The 21,900-nt window shown below is 39.2% G+C and overlaps 1 protein-coding gene across 4 annotated transcripts in view; it reads left to right on the top strand.

The window, feature by feature from the left end:
* DPP6 (dipeptidyl peptidase like 6) overlaps positions 1-21,900 on the top strand; it is a 1,158,816-nt gene that overhangs the window by 820,571 nt on the left and 316,345 nt on the right. The gene's annotated exons all lie outside the window — the stretch shown is intronic.

Genomic DNA, 21,900 nt, shown 5'->3' with positions numbered 1-21,900 from the left:
CGGAGGAGGATGCAGGACTGGGAATGGGGAGCCCTCATTTGAATTCCAGAAACTGTAAGCTTGTATAAATGAGAAAAAGCAATCTGAGGCCAACTGTAATTTTTAAGTTGGGCTACAAAACAGCCTTAAACTAGTTGAGAAATGGAAAGGAAGTGGTGAATTCTGTAGTCAACAGAATTTTAAAAGATTCTCTACAACTTTGACCTCTAATAACCTCATTCTTCTTCCCCAGCCAATAAAAACAGAGCCTCCTCATACCTGGTCACTACAAAGTACCAAAGCCAGCTTCTTCTTGGCTCCTGTGGTTACTATGATTGGCTCTTACCTGGGACAGGTGGGTGGAAGGGCCTGGAAATCACTGCAAACATCGTCAATCCAGCAGGAAAGCTTTTAAGATCACTGGTGAATAAGCAAATTCAGAACTTGTGCTCAGTTCTGTACTTACATGGATGTATTTCACCTGGCTTTACCCAAACAACTTCTGACTAAATTTGCTAATTCAGTCATCGTTTATTGTGCCTCTAAATGGTAGAAATCATAAAACAACATCACAAACATGTTAGATTGTTGAGTTCAGCCTGGGCGTGGTGGCTCATGCCTGTAATCCCAGCAGTTTGGGAGGACGAGGCAGGCAAATCACTTGAGGTCAGGAGTTCGAGACCAGCTTGGCCAGTGTGGTGAAATCCTATCTGCTAAAACCAAAAAAGTTAGTCAGGCATGGTGCAGCATGCCTATAATCCCAGCTACATGGGAAGCTGAGGCAGAAGAATTGCTTGAACCTGAGAGGTGGAGGTTCTAGTGAGTCAAGATTGTGCCACTGCACTCCAGCCTGGGGAACAGAGTGAGACTTCATCTCAAAAAAAAAGAGGGAGAGAGTTTCTATATGTGTATACATTTAAAATTCTATGATGCTTATACTGTGGTTCACAATTTGGGGGACATCTTTTGTTTTATATAATACATGTAGTTTGATAGTGGACTATTTTCTGTTCCCTATTGTTTGATAACGTATCATATTTGATGGTAGCTAAGAATTGATTTTTAGGAAACGTTTTTCAGAATGTCTTGATCCATTTCCTCTTTTGAAAAATTTTGAAGTGTTTGTTACATTTCTATGGAAAATGAACCAAATGAAAGTACAGCTGTCCCCAAAGCACAAGCGCAGCCTCTGAAGGAGCTGTCCTCAGCTAGCAAGGCTGCGCCCAGTTCTAGGCTCACTGGAGCAGGTTCTGTCTGGGATTTAACTTTGTCTCCCACATAGCACTCAGCACCATGACCTGCACATAGTAGGCTCTCCACTGTTATGTGTTTTATGAATGACTGTCCTAGAATGAGAAAATAACAGAGTTGAGCAGTTTTCCAGAAATATCCATGTGAATGAGAGGCGTGGAGGGCATTCAGCCCTGGGGTCACGACCGTGAGCTTCGGATCTACCTCCCAGTATTGGCATTGTTCTCTTCTCAGGAACAGCAGGACCCCAGCCACTTCTACAAGTTCTGAATGCCCAGTCTTACCCCTCAGGCATGTTGTAGAACTAAATTAGAGATGGAACAGCTGGAACGTGGGTATATGGGTATATGCCACATGTGGATTCCAGAGCGTTAGGCTAGACAGCAGAGCCTGGGCAGGCTCAAGGCTCAGGCAGGAGGAGTGGGGTGAATCTACGAAGGAAGACACAGGATGACCAAGCCCAAAGGAGCATGACAAGGACGCTGTGGCATGTGGGCGGCTGCGTGGGTCCAGGCAGCAGTAGCAGACAGTGGAATCCATACCACTTGAGTGTTGAGGTCCATCCCTCATGAAGCTGGGTGTAGCCTGCATCCCAGAGTGGGGCAGAGTCATCCAGAACTAGTAATTTACAGCAAGAGGCACTCTCAGAATTCTAAACATAAATAAAAAATCAAACCTAAGCTTACTTTTACTTGAATTATATGTTTGATGTCACAGAAATTCTAGGGCATTACACTTTAGCCTTTTAAAACAATATTTTAAATGTCAAACAATGTTATTTTACTTTTATGCTCTTTATAACACTCTTTTCAACAAGTTAACACATATTATAAAATGGCCTTTGTTCTATTATGTAGCTTGTTCGTTTTTTCCTGAAAACTGAACCACCACAAGTGTATCTCATGATCCAAAATTGGGTCTTTGGACATTTGGCCAATGGTTGCCTGGGTCCTAAAGTTCTCATGACTTTTTCTCTTCTGAGTAGGACACTGACTTCTTTTCTCTTTTCCTCCCTCCCTCATTTTCTCCTTCCTTCCTGTCTTCCTTCCGTCCTTCCTTCCCTTCCTCCCTCCCTCCTTCCTTCCTTCCTCCCTCCCTCCTTCCTTCCCTTCCTCGTTCCCTCCCTCCCTTCCTCCCTCCCTCCTTCCTTCCCTTCCTCGTTCCCTCCCTCCCTTCCTCCCTCCCTCCTTCCTTCCTCCCTCCCTCCTTCCTCCCTCCCTCCTTCCCTTCTTCCTTCCTTCCCTTCCTCCCTCCCTCCCTCCCTCCTTCCTTTCTTCCCTCCTTCCTTCCTTCCCTTCCTCCCTCCCTCCCTCCCTTCCTTCCTTCCTTCCATCCTTCCTTTCTTCCCTCCTTTCCAATAGAAGTATACCTAAAGTAGCCTTAATACATTTTGCTGAATTTAATTAAATAAAGTTCTTGGGGACTTAATTCTTATGAAAATATAATGCCACCTCTCCAATTCTTCTAAAACATAATAGAGCAAAAATTATTAGAAGGATAAAGTGTGACACCAGTGCTTAAGATTTAGATATTTAGAGCTGAAATAGTCTTTAGAGATTGTATCTTTCAAACTCGTCTTTTATGAGCTGAGGAAACTAAGAATTTCGAGGAACAATCCTGTGGCTTAACCTTCATTGGTAGTGCTGTGGATCTAACACACCAGTCCAGAACGAATCACTGTACTGACCTGTGTCACTCATACTGTATAGGCTCATTTTATTGATAATGCTAGTGGTGACAAGAAGCGTTAAGATTTATATAGTCATTCATTGTATCGTTTAAATGCTGCCGGGTGTTTGGAAAGCAACTTGAAGCAACAACAATACTGATGCATTTTCACTTGCTCCGGGGCAAGCTTCATAAGTAGATAATCTAAAATGTACAAAGTTGCAGCTTTCTTTATTAATACAATAGTGAAAGTACTTGAAAGTAGGAAAATGAGGTAACTTTTTAAAAAAGATAAAACATGATGTATTAATTAAAATAATAGCTATGATGGGTATGAGGTGATATGAAAAGTATTTATGATATTACATTAAAGTTTAAAAATACAATATAATAGTTTGATTAACAACCATATACATGGAAAGGCTAGAAAGTGAACACTGAACCATGAAAATAATCTTGTTGCAGGGTGAAATTTTCTGTATTATTTTCTAGCACAGTGATTTTCATAATTGCCATTTCAATGCCATTTATTCAACAATTGTAATCAGGATTTAAAATTTTTGGTTTCATCTTTCAGAAAACAGCAGACTGCCTCTCACAATGAATATGTAAGAGCCATAGACAGTTCCTGGAAATTCTTGAAAGAGAAAATAAGTCGATTATTTAAAAAAAAAAAGCGTTCCGTTATTATGCTTATGTCAGGCTTTCTCCATTTTTATGTCTTGTTTTAATTACTAATTTATTTGTTTTAATTGCTTATTTTAATGACTAAATTAACATCTAAATGAAATGTATTTTCTCTAATTTGTATCCCTCTCGATTTTATATAATCATAGATGTAGAATTTGAATTTTTATCTCCATCTCTAAAAATTCATTAATTCTCACTCCTCACAGAAAGAGACATAAATAGGCAAGTATTATTAGACTCATTCAAAATAATAGGCCTGTTTGTGCTGCCAGAGGAACTGCAGAATGTGGGTAAGATTAGAACTCAGGACGACTTTCTTTTCACTTCTTCAGGTAAAGTCCGCCGGGTCCTTGACCTCAGCATCGATCATTTTCAATTCATTCTGTTGTATTCAATTTCTTTCAAGTGCCTCATGGGCTAGTCCTCTCTGCCCTGAAACGGGGTAACTTTGGAAGGAAAAAGAAGCCCAATGTCTTGCGTCTTTCTCTTTTCTGTTCTGCACAGAGCCCCGTGTAGCGCTGGGCAGGAAGCACAGGGTGCTTCAGATGACAGCTGTCATCTCAGCCAGGAACAGGCTGGCCCCGGGGAAGTGGAGTTGGCCTGGGTCTCAGCTCCTGTGGTCCTGAGTTCACTGACTACAGATAACCAGGACAGTGGCTGCAACTGCAGTGGGCCAACAATGGCCCATGGGCCATCTCTAATCTGAGGCTGGACTTCACGTGGCACATCAGTGAAATCCGCGGAGGGAAACAGCCGTGTTTTTGTGTACGGTTGAGAGGGCAGAAACTGGCAGCCCGTGATGCCCACTGAAATGTTTTGTTTGGCCCACAGAGTGGCTTTTACAAACTAAAACCCAGATTTCTGGCATCTCTTGAAAAACACAAAGATCTGGCAGCAACAACATCCTCATTTTCTCGCAGAGAGCAAAATTTGGCTGCAGCCAGGAGGCAGCTGGCCCCTCAGACAGGACATGGCTGACCAGTCCTGCAGTGACCCACACTTTCTGACTTCTAACCAGACTAACCTCTGAATTTGAAACCCTTTTAGTCCAGGAACAAAAGGGTGGCATAGAAACTCAAGGTCTTCTGCAAGAACATTGTACATTGTGAGAAACTGTAGCACAGACTGTCCCTGTGTCATCTGTATCCGCTTCTGTCTCTACCATTCCCAGGGGCCTCTCTGTCCCCCTGTCATTATGTCATTTCTGGGTCTTAGATGGTCTTTCTCGCTCCCTTTTTTTTGTAATTTTCTCTTTCTTGTCCTACTTTTCTCTCTCCTGCCTTTTCTTTTTCTACTTCTCTTACTACAAGACAGAACAGAAAACCAAGTATTTTTTACTTACTTTTATTCTTTTACCTCATAGACTATGATTTTATTTTTTAAAGTGGATGAGGCCAGGTGCAGTGGCTTATGCCTATAATACCAGCATTTTTGGAGGCTGAGGCAGCCATCTCACTTGATGTCAGGAGTTCAAGACCAGCCTGCCCAACATGATGAAACCTAGTCTCTACTAAAAATAGAAAAAGTAGCTAGAAATGATGGCACACGCCTGTAATCCCAGCTACTCGGGAGGCCGAGGCAGGATAATCACTTGAACCCAGGAGGTGGAGGCTGCAGAGAGCTGAGATCACACCACAGCACTCCAGCCTGGGCAACAGAGAGAAACTCCATCTAAAAATAAAATAAAATAATAAATAAGTACAGTAGAGGAGTATTTACACTTATGTCTTTAAAATACCTGAGAAGAAGTACAGTAGTGATTTAATCTTTCTGGCTCCAGAGCTACTATTTCCTGCAGGCTAAGGGTGATGTATTGTCACTCCTCCACCGCAGGTGTGCTCTGTCATGTGACAGTCAGGGAAGGGCTTCTCTGGAAAGGCTCTGACTATGCAAGGTGGCAGGTGGATACAGTGATTAATAAAACACAGATTTCTACTCCTATGTAGCTTTCAGCCTGCATATAAAAGAAGTAGTTGTTTCAACGTAATACAATTTGCAACAGAGATAATACAATGTGCAATGAGAACAAGGTGAGAAAGGAAGACGAGAATGGCCACAAACTTTAGATAGAGTCTTGCAGGAGGAGCTTTTCAGCAGTCCCTGAATATGGGAGAAAAGTAGGAAATGGCATGACAGGTAAAATGAAAAGGGTGGATAAATCCACATTTTAGAGGTAGACATTGTGGTTAGTAGGTTGTTTTGGGAGGGGCTTGAAAAGTTTTGGCTGGAAGGTCTAGAGAAAAGATGGAGAGAGGTGTTCCGGAAGATTCCATTGTGATGTAGTCTTTAGTTTGTAGCAAATGGAAAGGTATCCAGCCAAATTAAAGCCACTGAAGCAAAAATAATGTAATCAAGGTTCATTGGAAGCCACATGTGAGAATCTATCTGGGAAAACACACCAACAAAGTTGGACATGTTCCAGAATCTGTTATAAGCCAGAAGGCTTTTATAAGAAAGTTTAGGAGAAGAGAAGGGGACTCCTCACATCAGAGTTGTCCTTTATCATTAAGGAGTACAGTAAAGAGGTTACAATCATTAACTACAGATTGCCACACACAGGCTAGAATGCTTACATGCGAGACAATCAGTAAAACTTCATAAGTCACAGACAAATCAGCATCCTTTTTAATGTCAGCGGATCACATAGTAATCCGCACATCAATATTGTGAATTTCAAGCTCACAATAAGACTATTAGCCTCAAGATGTTACCATGACACAAAAGATTTCTTCCCCTGATGACTTAATTTGGAAGTTTGCCAAATGTGACCTGTAGGATATCATTTCCCTCTTTTGATTAAAAAAAAATCTAACCATGGAAGCATTGATGATCAGTCTCTGCTTAGGTTACAGGGGTAGACTTCCTTTCCTTCATTCCTTCCTTCCTTCCTTCCCTCCCTCCCTTCCTCCCTTCCTTCCTTCCTTCCTTCCTTCCTTCCTTCCTTCCTTCCTACCTTCCCTCCTTCCCTCCCTCCCTCCCTCCCTTCCTTCCTTCCTTCCCTCCCTCCCTCCCTCCCTTCCTTCCTTCCTTCCTTCCCTCCCTCCCTCCCTCCCTTCCTTCCTCCCTCCCTCTTGGAAGGTTCATTCCCAAGTAGCCATGTCCCTGAGTGGGGAGAACAAACCTTGTCACTGCATGTGGGCTAGATTGCAAGCAGCGCAGGGTAGTTCATGACCTGAAGTTACATGCTTTTCTCCTGAATAATACATCAATATCCAGTCTCTGGACGATCATTATTTTGGCCTTAACTGTTGAGGTATAGTTTACAAATTCTGGAGAATTTAGGCACAGAGAAAGGTAAATGTTTCCATTTTATTCACAAAAGCATACCCAACTGTTTTAAAATACAAATAGCTTCTTTATTTATAATTTTTAGAAATATATTTTTCTATGGTATAGTTTTGTTATTTTATTTGGAAATAACCATCAATTTAATGAGTATCTTATTTAAATCAAACATAACTTTAAGATTGAAAATTACATTAAAAATTATTTATAAAAGTTTATCCCACTTATATTTACCTAATTTATTTATTTTTAATAGTTTACCTGGATTGCTCATTAAAATTGAGATATTAGATAAAGCTAGCCATTATTTCAAGTTATTTCCTTCCTTAACATTTTTATGGACTGCGAATGTCAGATGTTCGCTTAAGGAAGAAGTTTAAGGTTAAATGTATGGATATTTGACTAACAACTCAGAAGATACAGCTATTTTCATTTAACCAACAAAATTAAATTAGTCTTACCTATCAAAAAATTACACAAAAATCATTCTGGTTTTGGCTGGGTTTGTAGTTTTTTAACTTTTGTGCCAAACCCTGACATTTAAAAATCTCTAGCAGAGACAAACCTCAAAATGTCTTCCAAGTGTAACGAGGCAAAAAGGTGTGCTGACAATCGTGAAGACATTTCTACTTTCATTTTATCAATAATTTAAAAACCAACTGGTTTATTAAAGATTTACTTAAGTCCTGTGAACTCGGAAACTATTTGTGTTTACTAATTTATGGTGCTCATTTGTTTATGTAGATTTGGTACTAGATACAACATTTAATACATGTGAATAAGCATAAATACATCTAAACATACACAAACACAAAGATTTCATAGCTTTCATTTTAGAATTTCAGTTCTGAGACAGTAATACAAACTCAACAATTGATAAAAGATAGCTGGATCCAAATTATATTTCTGACAAAATTGGGACCTGTTCCTATGGCTAAACGTTTTTTGCCCCTGTGGGTAATCATGAAAGCTGCGGACCGGACCAAAAGTTTGGTTAGAGCCGTTCTCATGGAAGTTTGCTTTTTCAAAACTTCTTTTACCATTTTTTATAAGTTTCAAATGACTTAAAGTTTTAATGTTTATATTTTAGCTAAAAACTGACCAAATGGTATAATAAAGACAAAATCTCCAAGTGGTCTTGAATTAGTAATATATCTATCTTTTGGTCTTGTTTGATTAGCAGATGTAGGTGGGGGAAAAAATTTAGCAGTTTCTCTCTTTTTCCAAGGAGTGTGCTGTTTTCTTTCAGCCTTTGTAGCAGAAAAAGCAAAATTTTTGTGCTAGACACAGATACATGATTGCTGAGCCCAAGGTTCTGACTTATATGACCGGAGGGCCTAAGTTTTCTAACCATTTATCTATCTTTTTATTTTAGATTATTAATTGTCCAATTAAGCATTCCATTTTAATGGGAGTGGCTGAATGTATTTTACCAATGCCAGTGGAAGATTGGGATCTGAAATGGACAATAAATCAGTTGGTATCATTCATTAGTCTCAGTTTACAAAAAACTTGTTGGATCTGTATTTTTATCATCTCAGTATTTTCATTCTCATGCTGTTGTTGTTCCATTTGCTCCTTCTGTTCCAAACTTATACATTTCTCTCTTTTGAGAGAGAAGGAAATGTGTGCATTGTGAAATTCCAAAATCTCTGCCTAAGAAATGTGTGGGAGCTGAGGGAGCAAGCAGAGCGGGATGCGGAGCAGCTGGAGGTGGAAGGGACAGTGTCTCTGAAGTCTTCTTCAGTGCAGAGATAGTGGTGAATATCCTTTTGTTTACCTCGTGAATTGAGATGATAAAATTTCTTTTAGAAGCTTCTAGGCACTATTGGAAGTAAGTGTCCCGTTCAATCTGCCTGATTCTAAATCCTGCGTTTTCCAGTTGTGTGCCCAAATAAATCATTGTAGGCATTTCAGAAGATCCCCGTTTTGGGCGTCGCGGCTTATGACCATGCCAGGTTAAGTGGGTCCACTTATCTAAGCACTTGCAGGTAAAAGGACCAAAAAGTATTGTGCATAAACCCAGCTGGTGTTGATTAGAGACAGTGCACTGTCAGTCTGAGAAGACCGCCTTCCCATTGTGATTGTTTTGGGAGAGACCAGCTATGCAGCGGAGCAAAACTGCCCCTCGTGCAATCACTAAGGGAAGGTGTTTTCGCCAGAAACCTCCAGGGAAAAAAATCACAGCGCTATTTTACCCTGCCCTAAAATTCAACAAAAACCCTTAGGCCGGGCGCAGTGGCTCACGCCTAAAATCCCAGCACTTTGGGAGGCTGAGGCGGGTGGATCACGAGGTCAAGAGATCGAGACCATCCTGGTCAACAAGGTGAAACCCCGTCTCTCCTAAAAATACAAAAATTAGCTGGACATGGTAGTGAGCGCCTGTAGTCCCAGCTACTCGGGGAGGCTGAGGCAGGAGAACTGCCTTAACCCAGGAGGCGGAGGTTGCGGTGAGCAGAGATCGCACCACTGCACTCCAGCTTGGGTAACAAGAGCAAAACTCCGTCTCAAAACAACAAAACAAAAAAAACACCCTTACCTGGAATTTGTAATAGCAACACTCATTCTGAGAAAGACATTGTACTTTCTAGCCAAGGAGAAGGGCAGCTTCAACAAAATCACAACCGGGACTCAGACAGGAAGTTTGTTGATTTCAGGAAGAACTCATCTGTAGCACCCAGCAGGGGCATCAAGTTCACAATGGGTCTGTTGCCAGGATCTGCATGGAGGTTGGAAGTCGTGCTGGATGGTCCAGGGAGGTCACTCCAAAGCCTACTGGCTACACCATAATGTTGGCAGAAATTAAGTCTGTTCAGGCAGAAATAATTTGATAAAAGGTTTATTGGAAGCCACATGTGAGGAAGACACACCAGCAAAGTTGGGAGTGTTCCCGAGTCTGTTACAAATTGGAAGCCTTTAATAAGAAAGCTTAAGAGGAGGGAGGGGACTCCTCATATCTGAGTTGTCTTTTTCATGGGAGGGTATGATACGGGGCCTGCAATCATTGGCTACCAATTGCAACAAACAGGCTGAAATGTCTAGATGCAAGAAAACGAGTGAAACTTCTTGATTCAGAAACAGATCAGCATTTTTTCAATGTCAGTAGGTCGTACAATAATCAGCCACATCAACAATTTGAGGGACTCATAGCAAGATTCTTTACCCAGGGACAAGATTTCACCATGCATCACAAGACCAGGGTTAGAATTTTTGAGCTGGACCAAGCCACTGTTCTTTAGGAAAATAACTGTAACCAATAAGAAAGAGGGTTGGAGAAGGTAAAGATTATAGACGAGGCATCTACAGTGGCTGCTTTGTGTGCAGGTGAATGTGATGGAGGTTAAATTAAGGCAATGGCTTTGAAGACACAGAGGAGAAGTTGCTTTAAGTTACATTACAGGAGTAGAATTGATAACACTTGGCTTCACTGTGTACAGGCAGACGGGATTAAAGCAATGGTCTCTGTTGTCGGGGGTTTTTCAAGCCTTGCTCCTGGGTGGGGAGGTGTCAAACTTGGAAACTGAAGTGGGAGAGTAACAGACTGTGGAGCAGGAAACCAAAGCCGCTTTGAGAAAGGACATATTGCAAGGTATATTAGAGTTAATTCACTAATCATTGATATTTGAGTGCTTGCGGCGTGACTAGAAGTATCCTAACACTCTACATGCATTATCTTACTTAACTGAAATCCTTAGAAACTCTGTCAACTTGAGTACTTTATTATTACTTTAAAGATCAGAAAAAGGAGGTTAAAAAATGTTTTTCTAAGTCACATGGCTGGTAGCAGGTAGTCCTGAGAGCTGAACTCAGCTTTGTCAAATTCCAAGCTAAATAATTTCTAGACTGCATACAGGATCCAGCTGTAGCCTTGGTTGCTGCAGTTGGAAGATGGGGCTGAGGCCGTCATTCTGTTACTGAGAAGGATGCCACGCTTCATACGCTGTGTTCATGTCTGTGAGTCCATTATTCATATCACCTGGTTACTCCTGGTGGCCACTGCATTTGCCCTAAAATAAAGACTAGAAATGCAAAACACAGAGTCAGTTTAGCCTAATGCAAAATTGCTGACACAGCTGAGTCCTGTGGAAGGATCTATTTCAAGGTTAGAGAGAACTGAGCTGTAAACCATCTGGGCACTTTTTCGATGTGGGTATTTAATCATCTTTCCACTCTGCTCTATAGCATCTGTGTTTTTGAGTTTTCTCTGACTCAATAAACGCAGTGCTGGGAGCAGCACCCAGGTCTGTCTGGTTCCAAATTAAATTATTCTTAGGTGAACTCAGGGCCCAGAGACAGGCTGTAGCCACTCTCACTGACAGCACCACTAGGCTCCTGTGTTCTTGTCTTTCTCATTGACCAGGAGGGAGGATATGATTATCTATTTATGTTAGATTTGATGTATGTGCCCACAGAGTTGCACAGAGCATCCTCCTATAACAATCTTTGCAGTATTCGTCTTTTGTTGATTGTTATTCTTCTTGTATATTTAATTTTTTTTAATTGTGAGTTTCATGTGGAGGTTGTATTCAAAATAACAGCCTCTGGATATATTTGTGCTTTCTACCATTCATTTCTCTTCTATTCCTTGATAAATTGGGGGCATTCTGTTATTTTATATCTTTCTTCCACCAAGAGCCACCTTTTCTTCTCTGCATCTATTATCACACAGGTATTTATCGATTACAGGAAAAACAAACCGATCCTTTAGATATGCATCTCATCAGAAACATGCCTAGAATTTTATAGGGATCATCAGACATGTAGAACAATTTTTTAAAGTCAGCAAAATGTTATTAAAAGTTGTGTTATTGACATAACTGGTAGCCCCAAGTAATGCAAAATGGGAAATACTGTATAAACCCATCTCTCTAGTAAGTATAAAAGTTGTAAGCAAAATACTAACAAGTGGAGTTCAGCTATGTCCCAAAATCATAATATCCTGAAGTGAGGTATAATGATTCCAACAGCATTTAAATATCAGGAAGTCAATCAACAAAATTCATTAGAACTACAAAATGATAGAGAAATCCTTATGATTAAGTCACTAGATGCTGAAAAAGGGATCTGATAAAGTTTATCAGCAGCTTCTAATAAAAATCCTTGGTAATGTAAGAATAAATAATTGCTTAAATATGCTAAAGGTTATTTACCAAGAACCAACCATCAGTGAAAACCATTCTAAATGGCAGACAATAAAACCATTTCAATTATAGTCAGGTATTGGACAAGAATAGTCACCATCACTATTAATATTTAATACATTCTTGAAGAAGGTGCAACCAAACCAAATCATTGGAATAATAACCACATAATAAAACTTAAAGCTACATCCTTTTTCTCATAATAGAATTTTATTCCTGAAAAACCTAAAAGGCATTAGTTTTTGAAAAGCTACTTTAATAAGAACATACCTTAATATGGCTAAATACAAGAACTATATTGTGAAATCCATAGCTTTTCTCTTTACCCATAAAAATACCTTGAAGTGAAAATGGAGAAAATATTCCATTCACAATAAGATCAAAAATATAAAAAGACTTAGAATAAATCTGACAAGAACTCCAGAAGACTGAATAAAGCAAACTATAAGATCTTGTTAAAGATTTGAAAAAAATTAAAGAAATGGTGTACTATTAAATAAGAAAATATTTAAAATGTCAATTATTTGAAAATTGATATCAAACTTTAATACAATCCTAATTTGATCTCTGAAACAACCTCAGTGTTGAACACTTGGCAAAACGATCTGAATTGTCATATGTATGAGTGTAGCCATGAAGCATTTCAAAATGCATAGTAATGAACACTTTTCACCTGAAGTGAAAACACGGAAGAAAGACATTATATTCAACTCAACAGCAATAATAACTAACATTTTCAGTACTTGTACCCGGTATTTACTTTATTAAATCTGTGTATCAATTATGAGGTAGATACAAATGTTAGCTACACTTTACAGGGACCCAAAAATTGAGAAATTTTCAGCATCTGTCATGGTGAATGGTATACACAGGATGTGAATCACAGGCTTTCTGAATCCATAGTCCAAACTTAAAACCATCAAACTTTGTATAGGAATACCAAAGAGAGTGGTGAAAAACTGGAGAATTGGGAAGAAGCTTGCAATATAAACAAGTATTTGACGTGAGAAACACCAGGGGCAGGGTGACACACTTAGAACACCGTGCTGGCATAACTAACGCTTCATCTACAAAGCTATCATGTCAGTTTCATTGTACAGATATATAAAATTAAGTTCCAATTGGATTAAAGGCTTAAATGTTTTTAAAAGTCTATAGTTTGGTTTCATAAAAAGAATTTTTAAATCAAAATAGGAAATCCTGAAGCTATAAAAGGAAAGATAGCCATATTTATTTTGCCATATACAATTTTACATTTTAACTTTAAAAAGACAAAATTAATAGAGAAATAATGGACAATATTTACAATCCAGGTAAGAATTATATAACTGACAAGGAATTCTTTCAAATTGAGAACAAAAAGACAAATAAATAGTTGAAAATGAACAAAAATATTTTAGAATTAACTGGTTCAGTCAAACCTGAAACCAAGGCCTGCTTTGCTTGGCAAATTGATCTTTGATTCGGAGAACAAATATTTAGGAATGTGCTAGATGTTTTTTGCATTCACTATTTGCACTTGGTGAGAAGGGAGACAGCTCAAAATTTCTACAATTGCTGGGTGCATGGAGACTGGGGTGGTGAAATGCATGGAACCACACCTGACCATGGCAGTGGTAAATTCAGCACCAAAATTCTCACTGTCTCAGGTGGTATCGTTAGCAATCGACCCTCCATCAAGGAGTGTGACCCAGACTGATTTCTTTCAAACTACAGAAAGTTGCATTCTTTCCTGGTTTCTTTTGGTATTATTTGATATCAGCCCCATTGTTGCCACCCCTGTAACATCTGAGGATGCAATCATTCATTTCTTCAGCAAACAGCTAAGGAGCATCGGTGATAACCCAGTCACTGTTAGGCACTGGGAATATAGCCGTGGCAACACAAACTGAAATTTGCTTCTTGGCATCTGGTCCTGACCATGAGACTATAAGAGGATTGGAATTACCCTCCTAACATAAACAACTATAAAATGGGATAAAATGTGGAGAAAAAAATTAGTTTTCACATATGAGACAGCAGGCAGTGCACAGCGATCCCTGAGAGAAGAAAAACAAATGAATGAACCATGCCATCCTGTGGGCTTTCTGCATGCTGGACTGCCGCACAAAGAGGAAAAATTCGAGACCAGCAATCTTGCCAAGTGAAGAAGACAGAAGTCAGAATTCAGGAAAAGAAGATGGCTACCATTTATGAGACAGAGTACACCCAAGGAGGAAACTAACTAGAGAATACTCATAAAATCTATTTAAGTAATTACTTTTAACAGCAAAAACTGCAATTACTTTTGCAGCAGCCTAATGCATAGGTTTCCCTTTGAGACCTGGTTAATTATTGATCTTTATGAAACACCAAATGGCAGAACAAAATAAAACTCCAAGGAAATAACAATTCCAGGACTCTATTAGATGAAAAATTCCCAGCACTCACATGTTGTCAGGAAATATTTAAGTTTATTCTCACCATGAGACATTAAATGGAGACCCCAGGAAAGCAGTTTCTTTGGGATGAGGCTCAATTAGCACTAGGATATAGTCATGTGTCACATAATGGCAACTTAGTCAACAATAGATACAGGATAGTGGTCCCCTAAGATGATAATATCATATTTTTATTGTATCTTTTCTGTGTTTAAATATTTTTAGTTTTACAAAAATTATCACTGTGTTACAGTTACCTACAGTGTTCAGTACAGTAACATGCTATTTAGGTTTGCAGTCTTGGAGCAATAGGTTATGCCATAGGGCCTAGGTGTGCAGTAGGCTGTACCATCTAGGTTTGTGTGAGTATGTTCTGTAATGTTTGCGCAATGGCAGAATCACCTAATGATGAATTTCTCGGAACATATCGGATGTATTGTTAACTGATGCATGACTAATGGCCACTGTGGAGCAGCCCTTAAAACATCTTTTTAAAAAACCTTGAATAAGTCAAGTTAATCCACAAATAAGTAATTGTCTGTTATTAAAAGTTCAACAGTCTTTGAAGAAAAGTAAAAAGTCCTAAATTCAACAAGAGAGAATTAAAAATATCTGGGGTTAATTTCAAAATAAAACGATATATACAAAGGAGCAGGTAAATGTGATTCATAATGAGGAGCAATATCAGTTGATAGAAACAGACCTGAAGATAATGAAGATAAGGGAATAAGCAGAAAAACACATTAAAACTTCTAAGATAAATGTATCCCAAATACTCAAGGCTATAAGGAAAACCATGAACATGATGATAAGAGAAATTAAAGATTCTAAAACACTCAGATAAAATTTCTAGAGATTAAAAATTATTCAAAAATTATCCAGTTGAACATCAGATTAGATATCACAGAAGAAAAGAAAAAAACAACGAAATATAAAGCAGTATCAATAGAAAGTATTTAAAACCAAGAACAAAGAGAAACTTAAAAGCCTGAACAGCAGGTCAGTAAGCTGTTGGCTAATGTAAAGTATACTAATATACTTGTCATCAACATTCCAGAAAGGAAAGAAAGAAAAGAAGATAAAACAAACTTTTGAAGGAATAATGACTGAATTTCTTCTAGTTTTGGTAAAGAACTTGATAAACTCCATAAATACAATAACAACAAATCATATGTTAATCAAGTTACTTAAGATGAGTGACAAATAGAGCATCTTAATGGCAGCCAAAGAAGAGAGCCTATGAGTTCAAGGCTGCAGCGAGCTATAATCATACCACTGCACCCCAGCCTGGGTAACAGAGTGGGACCTTTTTCTCTAAGTATGTGTATATATACACACCTACACTATGAGATAGCTATCCAGAAACCTATACTACGAGAAATTTAAGGGAAGTTCTTTTAAGTTAGAAAAAGCATACCAGATGAAAAGTTACCATCTACATGACAGAAGGAGGTATGCCAGGAATGATAAATGTTGTCAACATAGGGCTAGGCTTTTGGTGGAGACTTTTTTAGAATTAATTAACTAGTTCTTTAAAATATTCCTCTTTTCCTCCAAGGGCCCGTTAAATATAATAAAATATGTCCAGCTCTTCTGAATGTAATCTCGTGTGAGACTTCTGTCTGAACCTTTGTTCTACTCGAAACACTGACATGGAAAGTGAAAATATAAACATATAAAACCTTTGGAACATGTTGGAACTTTCTTGGGCAGTAATCTGATCTAATATAGGGTGGAATACAACTGACAGTTTATAGGACACATTTTCTATATCGTTATATCTACAAGCTTCTCTTAATACCCCTGGAGAATTTTAAATTGTGTTTAAAAGGGAAGATTTCAATTATAAGCTACCTATGTTATCTAATTTTAATATAAGGACATAGGTTAAAATTAAATGGATTTTAAGACTGGATACAGTGGCTCATGCCTATAATCCCAGCACTTTGGAAGGCTGAGGCAGGTGGATTACCTGAGGTCAGGAATTCAAGACCAACCTGGCCAACATGGTGAAACCCTGTCTCTACTAAAAATACAAAACTTAGCCAGGTATAATGGTGGGTGCCTGTAATTCCAGCTGCTTGGGAGGCTGAGGCAGGAGAATCGCTTGAACCCAGGAGGTAGAGGTTGCCGCAAGCTGAGATCATGCCACTGAACTCCAGCCTGGTGACTGAGTGAGACTCCATCTCAAAAAATTAAATAAATAAATAAATGGATTTTTAAGAGCTATACCATCCAAACCCTAATCAATGAAAATCTTGAATAGCTATGTTAATATTAGATAAAATAGACAACAAGGAATATTACCAGAAATAAGAAAAAATGTTTCATCATAATAAAGGAGTAAGTTTATTAAGAAGACTTAAGAATCCTAAAGATATATGCAGCTAGCATTGAGCTACGCTATTTGAAGCAATAATTGGTTGAACCAAAAGCGGAAACAGACAAATCTGTAAAGTTGTAGATCCCAGCAGTCTTCTCTGAGTGACTGATAGACCATGTAGAAAGATTAATAAGGATACAGAAGTCTTGAAAACACTATTAACCAAGTCAGCTCAATTGACATTCATGCATCACAGCACTCATCGGTAGAAAAGTGCACATTCTTTTGAGTGCACGTGAAACATCCACCAGGGTAAATCATATGCTGGCCATTACACAAGTCTCAATAGGCCGGGCGCGGTGGCTCAAGCCTGTAATCCCAGCCCTTTGGGAGGCCGAGGCGGGTGGATCACGAGGTCAAGAGATCGAGACCATCCTGGTCAACATGGTGAACCCCGTCTCTACTAAAATTACAAAAAATTAGCCAGGCATGGTGGCGCGTGCCTGTAATCCCAGCTACTTGGGAGGCTGAGGCAGGAGAATTGCCTGAACCCAGGGGGCGGGGGTTGCGGTGAGCCGAGATTGCGCCATTGCACTCCAGCCTGGGTAACAAGAGCGAAACTCCGTCTCAAAAAAAAAAAACAAAAAACAAGTCTCAATATATTTCAAAGGATAGAAATCATACGGAGCATGTTCTTTAACAGAAACAAACTAGAAATCAATACCAGAAAAAATATCTGAAATATATCTTGATAATTGGAAGTTGAGCAACATATTTCTAAATAACAAATCAGCCAAAAAAGAAACTGGGTGTATTTTAAATGAATAAAAATAAAAGCAATAATGTCAAAATTTGTGGTTTGCAACTAAGCAGTGCTTAAAGGGGAGTTTATATCTTTAACTGTTCATATTAGATCTAAGCTTTCACTTAAAAAAACTAGAAAAGAAGATTTTAATCCCCAAGTAAACAGAAGAAAAGTAATAAAAGAGCAGAAATCAACTACAAAGAAAACTGAAAAATATTAGAAAAAATGACCAGCTGGTTTTTGGAAAAGATAAACTCAATCAAGAGCAAAGACAATAGAAAAAAACAATATTAGACACCAAGTAAACATATTAATAATTCAAACAACATAAATGAAACAGAAGAGCCCTCAAAAGACACACATTTCTACAGTTCATCAGTGAAGAAACAAGTAACCTGAATAACTGGATGTTGGTATAATAAATCGACTTCGTAGTTTAAAAGCCCCACATATCAAAATTCAAGGCCCAAATTGATTCACTTGATCAATTCTACCAAACATTTATGTAAGAAATAGTACCGATTCTCCAAAAACTTACTAGAAAAATAGAAGAGAAGGAAGACATATTTCCCAATTCCATTGCTTAGGCCAGTATTACACTGAAATGAAAACCAAATAAAGAAGTTAAAAGAAAATAAAACCATACATGACTTTCCCTCATGAACACAGATGCGAAAATCCTAAACAAAATATTAGTAAATTAGTCCAACAATATATAAAAGTTATAATACAGCATGGTCAAATAGCTTATCCCAGCATGCAAGGTTGGTTTAACATTTGAAATTAAACAATGTAACTCACCATATTGACAGACTAAGACTAAAAGACGGAACAACGTGATCATCTCAATAAATGCAGAAAAAGCGTTTGAGAAAATAAAGCACACATTCATTATAAAAGCTCTGAGCAAACTAGAAATAGACAGGAACATCTTTAACCTGATAAAATGAATCTATTAAAAATACTGTAAATATCACAGTAAATGAAGAAGAATGAAGGCTTTCTCCTTAAGATTAGGAGCAAAGCAAGCCTGTCCACTCTCACAACTTCTCAGCATTATACTGGCAGTTCTCTAGAAGGCAATAAGGCAATCAAAAGAAATAAAAAAGCATCTAGTTAGAAAAGAAAGGAAAAACCTGTATACACAGAAAATATGATTTTGGAGAAAACTCTTAAGAAATATACAAAAAATATCTGCTGGAACAAATAATTACATTTGTCAGTGCTACAGAAAATAAGGTCAAGATACCCAAATGAATTGTGCATATTAGTAATAAACAATTGGACATTTAAATTAAAATATGCATGTATTTTTATGTAGAGAAAGCATCAGTTATAGTAAATACTTGGGAATAAATTTAACAAAATATGGGCAAAATCTGTATACCGAAACTATAAAACATTGCTGAGAGAAATTAAATATTAAAACTATCTTCCTTTCAAGGTGTTTACATTCTAATGAAGAAAACAGGCAGTATTTAAGATAAATGAGTTAAAAATGTAAACCAAGTGTTAATATGTTTAGATCTAGAGAAATACATCAGAGAAAGGGGTTGTAAAAAGTTGGAGGCATGGCTATTAATATCTAGATATATGAGCCATTGGAGGACATGGAAGGCCTCACTTAGAAGCTGCCTTGAGAAGAAAGCCAAATAAATGAAAGGTCAAGAGCATATCAGGCAGAAGAGGGCGTGCAAGGACCTTGTGAATGGCGTGTGCGTGGCTTGCTCCAGGGCGGACAGAGACTGGCATGGCTGGAGTGGAGGGGACTGGACAGCGGGGAAAATAATGGGAGATGGACACAGAGAGCTGAGGGGAACTGGGTCCAGCAGAGTTGCCTGGCCAGTCAGGACTTCGGCGTTTACCAGAGGTGAGATGGGAAGCTGTGGGAGTAGTCCCCGAGGGAGGGATGTAATTTACATGTTTGAGAGACGGCACTGACCCCCTGGGAAAGCAGATACAAGGCCACTGCAGTACCTCAGAAAAGAAGGCACACACATTAGATGAGGGTAATGGTGGTGGGAAAGAGAAGAAACGGTTCCAAACCTATTTTGAAGGTAAACCCATGGTATTTTCTGACCGCCTAGATGTAGGCTGTGTAAAACATAGGGACAGAGAGAAAAGATAGCCACGGGTTTGGCCTAACAAGCTAATGGGGTTGCTGCTATTCCCCAAGCTAATGGGGTTGCCACTATCTGAGAAGAGGAAAAAGGTTACAGGAGCTAGAGGGGTGGGAGTGGAGTAGAAGGGGTTTGGCTTGTTGCCATAGACTTGAGGTGTCCATGTGACACTCAAGTCGAGATGTCAGGGAGGCGGTTGGCCAGACAAGTCTGAAGTTCAAGTCCACGTCCAAGGCAGGCTCAGGTGGTCTGGGCTGGAGACATGAATGTTGGAATCCTCAGCTGGTGATGGGTGTTAGAACCATGACACTGGGTAACACCACCTAAGGAGTGAGGAGACCCAAATATCAATCCTTCAGCACACCAACATTCAGAGCGCAGGGAAATGGGAAAAAGCACAAAATAGCGTGAAAAGAACCAGCAAGGAGGTAGGAGAAAAGCAGGCGATGAGTGCCCTGGAAGCCAGGTACAGTCAGGCTTCGAGGAGGAGCGGCTGCTCAGCTGTGTCAAGAGGACAGCTGAGAAATTATGACATTTAGCAAAGTGAGTCTCTGATAACCTTGAGAAGAGCAATTGTGATCGACTGGTGAGGGTGAGAGCATGACAGGCGGGAGTTTAAGAATGAACGGGAGAAAAATGGAAGCACGGAGAATATTTTCAAGGGGAAGTGGATAGTTTTCTAAAGAAAAAAATCAACATTGTCTAAACCATGTAAGTAAGGATCAAATGTGCCCATATGCAGGAAACAGAAAGTAAAATATCAATGGAGCACCACTTTACATATAGGAGGGTCAAAATTGAAGAAGAAGCACCTGTGCGTCCAGAGAAGGGAAGAAAACACCCATTCATACATCTGCAGTGGGAGTGCACGTTCCAAAAACATTTTCAAAAAGCAATTTGGCAATACCTATTTAATTTTAAGACTTGTAAGTTGTCCATTTCACCCTTGGATATCTATCCTATACAAAAATGTGAAAATCATACACACATTGACCAAGATGTGGCTCAGGGTCTTTATTACAACATTGTTCAGTAGCAGCTCGCTGGAAATGCTTATAATCTCTTCTCATGATGCACAGCTTCTGTATTGCCAAATTCACCCCTGTGACCGAATGTATTAGTGAGCCCCGAGGTGCTGATCACAACCCCTTTGCCTGTGTTCTCAGACATTGTGGCAAAATATTTGCGTTGTCCAATGTTGGCATTCCCAGCGGCAGCAGATCAAAGCACTATTCTGCTTTCTTGTTTCAACTCTCCTGCTGTGAACGACTGTCCTTTTCTGTTGTTCTATTTTGCACTCCATTTTTTGCATGTTTGTGCTTTACACTGGTGATCTCACTGTTGAAAGCCAGCCCCAGGCATAGGGAGGAAGTACTGTCTCGTGTTCCTAAGTGCAAGAAGGCTGGGAGCACCTTATGGAGAAGACGCATCTTTGAGATAAGCTTTGCGTAGGCATAAGTCCTATGCTGTGGGCCATGAGTCTAGTGTTTCTGAATCAATAATATTATTCAATAAGATGTCTTTAAAAAGAAAGACACATAGGCTGGGCGTGGTGGCTCACCCCTGTAATCCCAGCACTTTTGGAGGTCAAGGCAGGGGGATCACGAGGTCAGGAGATCGAGACTATCCTGGCCAACATGGTGAAGCCCCATCTCCACTAAAAATACAAAAATTAGCGGGGCTCAGTGGAACGTGCCTATAGTCCCAGCTACTCAGGAGGCTGAGGCAGGAGAATCACTTGAACCAGGGAGTCAGATGTTGCAGTGAGCTGAGATCATGTCACTGCACTCCAGCCTGGCAACAGAGACTCCATTTCAAAAAAAAAAAGAAAAAGAAGACACATAAAACAAGGTTATCTATTTGACTAAAATGTTGTGACCAGAGGTTCAAAGGAACCTAACCTTGAGTGTCTCCCAGAAGCTAGGGTTCAATATCCACCAGTTCCACATGCACTAGTATTCAGGATGACTTTAGAGAACAAAGCTACCATAAATAACAAGAATAGATTGTCTTGCTTTGGTGAGAATTGAGTGAGTGAATTAAAGTATTTCCCAAGAGGTGCATCCTGGGATATTATGAAATCTTTAAAGATCACTACTCAATGAAAGGAACCCGAGTCCTTGGAGTATTTCCCTAAGATATCGCTGCATGAGAAGACTAAGGTGTAGAGGTGTGCAACATGATGTCGTTTCTAACCACGTCAGCTCTCTCTGTGATT

The sequence above is a fragment of the Callithrix jacchus genome, chromosome 11 (assembly GCF_049354715.1).
Source record: "Callithrix jacchus isolate 240 chromosome 11, calJac240_pri, whole genome shotgun sequence".
NCBI lineage: Eukaryota > Metazoa > Chordata > Mammalia > Primates > Cebidae > Callithrix > Callithrix jacchus.
Note: the sequence above shows the minus strand (reverse complement) of the source record. Positions and strands in the feature narration are given on the sequence as shown.